The following is an 8672-nucleotide window of genomic DNA, read 5'->3' on the forward strand; positions in this document are numbered from 1 at the left end:
GCCGCCCCTTGGCCCCTCCCCTCTCCACGTGTGGCCCCTAGCCCTGGATCCTGCCCTCCGGCAGTGATGAATGGCGCCGCTGTCCCGTGAAAGCAGACAAACCCTCACTCTGCTTAAGGTAACAAGGGTGACAGAATAACGAGAAAGCCCCTGGAATGGAGGTTCGGGCCTCACCTGATTCCAGGCCCAGGATCACCAGGGAAAAGATTCCGTGGGATAGGGGTGGGTGATTGCTGGGAAGACAGCTAGCTCCCCAAGCCTGAATCCTTCAGGGAACTATCAGAATCTAGTCTGTAGAAGTAAGTAGAGAAGGAGAGATGTTACCCTGGAGTGTGAAGGAGAGGAAACATAAGCATGGGCTTCAGGTTCAAATACACCTGAGTTAGGCACTTGTTAGCTGTGTGACCTCAGATAAAAATGAACTGCCCTGCACCTTAATTGTGTCATCTGTAAAACAAACCAAAAAAATGATAATTATAGTACTAACCTGTGAAGAACACTAAGTCAGTGTTCTGGTTAGCTCCCTGGGGAAATGCAATATACCAGAAATGGAATGGCTTTTAAAAAGGGGGAATTTATGGGCGGGCCATGGTGGCTTTGTGGCAGAATTCTTGCCTGCCATGCTTGAGACCTGCTTTGATTCCTGGTGCCTGCCCATGCAAAAATAAATAAATAAAAATAAAAATTTTTAAAAAGGGGGAATTTAATAAGTTGCGAGTTAACAGTTTTTAAGGCTGAGAAAATGTCCCAATTAAAACAGGTCTATAGAAATGTCCAATCTAAGGCATCCAGGGAAAGATACCTTGATTCAAGAAGGCTAATGAAGTTCCAGGTTTCTTTCTCAAGTGGAAAGGCGCATGGCAAACACCATCAGGATTTCTCTCTCATCTGGAAAGGCACATGGCGAACACAGTGGCTGGCTGGTGGACTCTCTGCTTCTAGTGGCTGTGTCCTTCTTTTTTGCTCTCTCTGTATCTCCTGGCTTTCTCTCTCATCGTTCGCTGTCGTGTCTTTCTCATGGCTCTGTCATTCTTCTCTGTTCTCTCTGAATCTCCTCCTTTCTCCAAAATGTTTCCTCTTTTATAGGATTCCAGTAAAGTAATCAAGACCAGCCTAGAACGGATGGAGACTCCACCTAATCCAGTTTAACAACCACTCTTGATTGACTCACATCTCAAGAGAGATGATCTAATTACAGTTTCAAACATACAGTTCTGATTAGGGATTAGAAGAAACGGCTGCTTTTACAAAATGGGATTAGGATTAAAACATGGCTTTTCTAGGGCACAGACATCCTTTCAAACTGGCACACATATTATATGTAAAAAGAGTTTTACTTTCACAAGTCTCTCAGCACCCATCCTGCATATATGTATATACTATAACTATACATACAACAATGAAAAAGAAATCGATTGTCTATTTCCAAGCCCTCTTAAAGTTATTACTTAGTTAACCTGATCACCCCAACTAAGCAGATCATATACATGGCAATGCATTCAACAAAAGTACAACAGTCCCTTAATTGTACAACTGCACAAGGTTGTGGTGTGAGAAACAGTAAGTAAAAGGACTTCTGTCCTCAAGGAGTTGATTGCCCAAGAGAATTTTCCTTCCTTTTCAAAATTAGAGGATCCAAGACACAACCCCCATAGAGTTGTTATCTCCAGGGCTTGTTGCAATTCCTATCCTATCTGAAGAATAGACTATTAAGAATGTTCAATGCTACATTCAAAGTGTCTAGGAAAGTCATGTCTCTTCTCTCTAAAACTCAGAAATAGGATGAACTAGAACTCTAAGGCATAGAAGTGTCATCAAGTAGATTCTTTTCCACAAAAGATGTATAAAGATTTTAGGAACAAGGACTAACCTATTTGATTTTTCTGACTGAGTGCAGGACTCACATGACCTTGGAGAGAAGCATGCCCCTAAATTTTCTCCCCCACACCAAATATAAGCTGAGAAGCTCAAGTAAGAATCAACGTTCTTTGATAAATTTGATTGCAGGAGTGATTGCATGGGAATTCAGAGAACTGTGTTTTTATAATTATTCCCACCATTTCCAGCTGTGTTATAGCCTTGGAGGAGCTACTCCTCACATCTAAGTCTCAGTTTACCCAAATAAAAAAAGAGCTGCTTTAATTTGGCTGTTCTTTGCTAGCTAAGAAACACCAAGACCTCTAAAATCATGGCAATGCAGCAAAAAGCCCGAGTACACTTCAAATCCACAGATACCTGGTCCACAGGTCAGCCAGACACTGTGTAGCTGAGTGGAAAAGATGCTGGCACTCTCATGGTTCTAACTGGAGGGCCCCAACAAGGGAGGGAAGGCTTATTCTTTCCATGCTGGAATTTTCCATCACTCTGTACACAGTAGAGATCCCTTGAAATTTAGGTGGCCTTTGGCACATTAATTTGTCTTCCTCTGGAGTTTTCATAGCACTTTCAGTGTGAAAAAAAAGAAAAAAGATGCAAAGTTTTGACCTCATGGAATTTTGGATGTGTTTACATATTAAGGATTTATGCAACATGCACCAGGGGTTGAAGGACGACACAAAAGGCGGCAGTGGGGTAAAGAGAGGCAGAAATGGAGTCACTTTAGTGGGTGGCCAGGCAGATATTAAGGGGAGGAGGAGGAGCTAGAGAGAGAAGTTGCCCTGTCATCCTACTGGTGAGTGGGTGGGTGGCAAAGGGGAACATGAAGGTCCTTGGTGTCCTGAGAGACAGTCCGTCCTGCTTCCCTTGTTCTCATCCCCCACATGTGAATTATCTTCTGTCTTGCGTGTCCCTTCTTTGGCAGCATGCTGGTAAGGAGAGTTCAGTGGCCCTGGAGGTCTGAGCAGTGCCACTCCCACCTGAAAAACAGCCAGTTATTGCCCCCACATACTGTCCTGCTCCACCCACCGAGCCTTGTGATTCTGATGGTCTACCCCTTAAGAGTAGAGCACAGAGAGGGGTACAACAGAGGAGGAAGCAGGTCCTCAGGATTCCACCTTGTCTCCAAATTCACCCCCAGAGGTCCTGCCCCTACCACATCTCCAGAGTGTGCCTCAGTCTAGACCAGCCTCCAAGGATCGGATCTCCCTCCTGGATTCTCTGTCCTTTAGATGCAGCTCAAGTGTCGCCTCCTCCAGGAAGCCTCCTTTGATCCCACAGATCTGGAGGGAGGGGCCTTTCAGGGTACAGTGACAACTCCCCGGCAGGGCACGCCAGACCCAGCCAGCATCTCTGAGGAGGCACATGTTGGGCCCTCAGTTGAGGCCCCAGCCCCAGCTACCCACCCCCTCCTAACCTTACCCTTTGTCAGCAGAGGGAAGCCTGCATAAAGAGACTACCCATAAACAGAGAAGGTGTCCTGTGGAAGAGTAGCTGGAAAGCATGTCCAAACCTCACTCATATGTACAGTTCCAAGCTGGGAAGGCTCCTTGGACTTGTAGACTAATTTATGCAGGGAAATACCTTTTCTCTCTCTAAGTAAGTACATTTGCTCAGCCTGAGCCAACAAAGTGTTGCTTACTTCTGGGTTAGCAGACCTGGATGGAAGGACTGACCCAGGGATTTGCAAGCTGTGCAAACCGGGGGTGGATCTTTCATGGAGGCTGGCAGGCAGGGTACCCGTTATAAATACTATGTCTTCTGAGCCTCTGGTTTTCATAATTTCAAGGTGATGAGCATAAATGATACTTGAGAAATCTGATACAAATGTGACATGATATAAAATATTTGTCGGTGACACCCTCACATGTAGTGCTAAGCTAATATTACTGTGGTTTCCTGCGTAGACTCCTAATTGAAGGATATGCTCAATTTAAGTGTGAGTTGTGTGAAACAAAAGACATAGGTTTTTCCTATCCCCACTCACAGGTCTCTGAAATTCCATGCTCTGACTAAGCTTGCTTCACAACGCCCTGAGTACTTTGACCACTTAGTGTACAAACCTATGATCAACCGTTTATGAAGTGCGTGGTAAGTGCTCGTCACTGTACATATGGCGACGTGAAATTGTATCCACATGTCAGCCTTGCTAGTTAGGTATCCTCACCTTACAATTGGGGAAACTGAGGTATCATTTAACATTAACACAAGAACATCCTGAGGAGAAGAGTGAGAGCTGACCTGGAGCTTCCGGAGACAGAAGTTTGGAATACAGTGTTATATTTCACCTTTTTATCATTTATTGCATCAGCTCTCTGGAAGGCAGCATGTAATTTCAGGTGGTGGAAGGATGTGGCTCTGTTACGTTTCCACAGAATCCTGAATAAATTCCTGAATATTTTTGTGAGAGGATCAGGAAAGCTCATACCCTGAGGAAGTCAACACTGTGTGTCCCCAGTGGGGGAGGGGTGAGGATGCTGGAGTTGCATCTGCAGCCTAGGGCAGTAGAAGGGAGAGAATGCGGAGCTGGTATTCAGACAGTAGACACCAGCAACCATATTGGCTGGTTTTTTTTTTAATTTTTTATTGTGAAATATAACATATATACAAAAAAGGAATAAATTTCAAAGTACATTTTAACAAGTAGCTATAGAATGGATTTCAAAGTTTGGTATGGGTTATAGTTCCACAATTTCAGGTTTTTACTTCTAACTGCTCTAAGACACCGGAGGATAAAAAACAATATGATTCAGCAGTCATACTCATTTGTTAAATCCTAACCTTTTTGTTATAACTCCTCCTTCTCCTCTGATCCTTCTCCCAATCTTCGGGGGTGTTTGGGCTATGCCCATTATAACTTTTTCATGTTGAAAATGGGTGTCAACAATATGGTATCGGAATGGAACTGATTGATTATCTTGAAGAAGCTGGCCAGTCTGGGTTTAGTACGTATCTGGCCTAGGAACCTCTGGGTTTAGTACGTATCTGGCCTAGGAACCATCTGAAGAGTTTAGGTTTCAGAAAATTAAATTTAGTGTGTGCAACTTTTGTAGGAGCTCAGATAAAGCCCTAGGTGCTCTTTATGGTTTTCAGAAATGATTTCATTGGAGTTTCACAATATTTAGCTGAAGCTTGCACAAGAGTAGCCTCCAGAATAGCCTCTCAACTCTATTTGAACTCTCTTAGCCATTGATACCTTACTTTGTTACATTTATTTTCCTTACTTTTGGTCATGAAGGCATTGTGAATCCCAAGTTGCGAAGGCCACACTCATCCCTGGGAGTCATGTTCCACCTTGCCAAGGAGGCTTTCACCCCTGGATGTCTTGTCTTACGTGAGGGGAGGGTAATGATTTACTTGCAGAGTTGGGCTTAGAGAGAGAGCCCACATTTCGGCCACAAAAGAGGTTTTCTGGAAGTGACTCTTAGGCAAAACTATTGGCTTCACCCATATTGATTTTCTTTTTTTAATATGGAATGCTTCATGAATTTGCGTGTCATCCTTGTGCAGGGGCCATGCTAATCTTCCAATTTTAGTATATGTGCTGCTGAATTGAGCACCATATTGATTTTTAAATGTTGAACTATTTCCATATTGATAAGTAAATACAAGAGTACTTTTCAGGGTGATAAGAGTCATGATGTGAGTTTTAACATAAAATCATCAGTGTCATTATGCCTCCTGATAAATGGGCCTCCTCTTGCAGTGACGTCTAAAAGACTTCCACTACACTTATTATTCACTCGTTTGACCTGCCTCATTGTTTCCTGTGCAGTTGTATTGTACATTCTTTATGAAGTGCTCAGGGCTTTATAAGAAATGACCACGTCATTATTATGCTTAAATTCTGTAATTGCTGCTGTTATTGATCACTTTGGCTTTGGTTTTGATTTTTTTGTTTTTGATATTGCTACTCCTCATTTAAATTGATAATATGTACAATTTTTTGATATTTATATCTTCATGATTTTAAAATAAAAAAATACCAAAAATGAAAATCCAGAATCAAGAGACAAGGAAGACTGGATAATGATCTCACCTTTTATAAAATAAGAGGTGAATATAAGATATAAGATATAAGAACCATGAATATTCTTAATCTCCTGGAGAATAAAAAGGAGATGATAATAATGAATGCAGCCTAGAACATCTTAGAATGTTGTGAAAAAAATTGAGTAACCTGTATCATCTTTGAACAGTGTCGGAATTTGTATATAGCAACTCAATATAAAAGAGAAAAACACATCTATATTGTTTAATTTTAAGGAGTGGCTTTTTTATGTGCCAGTTTATTTTTTATTTATATTTTTAAATAGATCACATGAATAAGGTAGAAAACTCAAAAGTTTCTACCACTGCACTCAAAAATGGCGTGCAGTGAAACGTCTCCCTGTTTCCTCTGACTCCCAGCCTTGGGGTTCACCCTGCCAGAGTCAGACAGTGTTACTGGTTTAAAATGTATCCTTTTGGAGTTATGCTATATGCAACCATAGAGCAGCTAAAGTTATTCTATTTGCAAAGGAACTGTAAACGGGTAAGGTTTTGTTTTGTTTTGTTTTTACACCAATGGCATCAAACTATAAATATTATGCTTCCGAATACTCTTTGTAAAGTAACAATGTATCCTAGAAAGCATTCCATGTCAGAATATTAACCATTGCTGTATTTTTTAATGGCTCCATGAGGTATCCTTACGTTGTAGGACCTTGACATTTTTAACCAGTTTCTCATTGATAGACATTTCAGTTACTTAATTTTTTTTTCGTCATTGCAATCAATGTTGCAAGCAATACATGTGACAGCTTCATTTCACACATCTGTGTGTCAGTCAGTAAGACACATATCTGGAAATGTACTCAAAAACTGTTCCCTGAGTGTCTACTGAGTACCAGGGTGGGAATGGCTGAGACAAGCCTGCTTCCTGCTATCACAGAGCCCGCAGTCCTGTAAGGGACACAGACATGTGACCAGACTGCGATAACACAGAATGGTCAGGGCTCAGATGGGAGAAAATGGGGCATAGGAAGGTAGAGATGATCTCCACAAAATTCACATAGGGCAGAATAAATCATTTGCAATGTGACGTCGGTGCCTTCGTCTGTCTGGGTCACCCTTCCTCCCCTGTCCCCTGTGCCCAGTACAGGGTTTTGGCATAGAGGAGGGTCAGTGATCATTTAGGGAGGACCAACTATGCCTTCTGTTCCAGCACCGGGGTTGGGTCCCAACATTTCTCCTGATTTGTTGTGTGACTCTGGGCAAATCATGTCCTTTTGAAGGCCCTTCTACCCTCATCAGTTATATGGGACTTTCATCATGCTGGTTAAAAGCAAACATGGGTGTGAATCCTGACTATCCACCACTGGCTCATGACCTGCAAAAAAGTTACTTAACTTGTGCTGTACCTTGCATTCTTCATCTGTAACCTGAGGCTGGTTTTAATAGCAGTACCGAAGAACTTGATATCTATTGATTAGATATGTAAATCATAAACAAGTATTAAGAACAGATTCTTCACCTAATATGGGCTAAATAAATGTAATTTATTAATTTAGTAATTTAATAAATTAGATATTTGTAATATCTTTGCTGATTCTCAAATCATAAGTTTATTTTTCCCCAGATTCATTGAACATGTTATTGTATAAAGAAAAATTTTCCCCCATATCTTACTGTGGTTCACTCCATTTCTTCATTCACAGCTCTGTTTAAATACCACCTCAGTGGCCTTTCTTGTCTAGATATCTAAAGTGGTATAACCCCATCATTCTCTCATCCTTTTCACTGCTTTATTTTTCTTTATTGCACTTATATTTACTTAATAATGATAGGTTTTTCAGAATTGGTTTCTAGGTCTCTTATAATATCAATTCTTTTATATATACAGTTTTATTCATTTATTTTTACATGCATAAATTCTTCATAAAAGCTTTCCATGTCTAAAATTTCCAGTGTTTTTTTTTAAACATTATGAAGAATATTGGATGTCATCATAATTTAAACCATTTTTTCTTAGGGAAAAATGATTTTAGAGGACAGAGATAAAATAACTTGTAAATTGAAGATGGATTCCAAATAAGTTAAAGTTTTTTTTTTTTTATTAATTAAAAAAAGAATTAACAAAACAATTAGAAATCATTTCAATGTACATGTACAATCAGTAATTCTTAATAACATCACATAGTTGCATATTCATCATTTCTTAGTACATTTGCATCAATTTAGAAAAAGAAATAAAAAGACAACAGAATAAGAATTAAAACAATAATAGAAAGAAAAAAAAAACAAAAAAAACAAACAAAAAAAACCTATACCTCACATGTGCTTCATTCAGTGTTTTAACATAATTGCATTACAATTGGGTAGTATTGTGCTGTCCATTTCTGAGTTTTTATATCCAGTCCCGTTGTACAGTCTGTATCCCTTCATCTCCAATTATCCCTTCTCTTTTTTTTTTTTAATTAACAGAAAAAAAGAAATTAACCCAACATTTAGAGATCATACCATTCTACACATGCAATCATTAATTCTTAACATCATCACATAGATGCATGATCATCATTTCTTAGTACATTTGCATTGGTTTAGAAGAACTAGCAACATAACCGAAAAAGATATAGAATGTTAATATAGAGAAAAAAATAAAAGTAATAATAGTAAAATCAAAACAAAACAACACAAAACAAAACAAAAACCTATAGCTCAGATGCAGCTTCATTCAGTGTTTTAACATGATTACTTTACAATTAGGTATTATTGTGCTGTCCATTTTTGAGTTTTTGTATCTAGTCCTGTTGCAC

At 39.8% G+C, this 8672-nt stretch overlaps 1 pseudogene; it reads right to left on the bottom strand.

The window, feature by feature from the left end:
- Positions 1-5340: 5340 nt before the first annotated feature.
- Positions 5341-5435, bottom strand: LOC143672311 (U6 spliceosomal RNA; annotated as a pseudogene).
- Positions 5436-8672: the final 3237 nt, after the last annotated feature.

The sequence above is a fragment of the Tamandua tetradactyla genome, chromosome X, assembly GCF_023851605.1.
Source record: "Tamandua tetradactyla isolate mTamTet1 chromosome X, mTamTet1.pri, whole genome shotgun sequence".
NCBI lineage: Eukaryota > Metazoa > Chordata > Mammalia > Pilosa > Myrmecophagidae > Tamandua > Tamandua tetradactyla.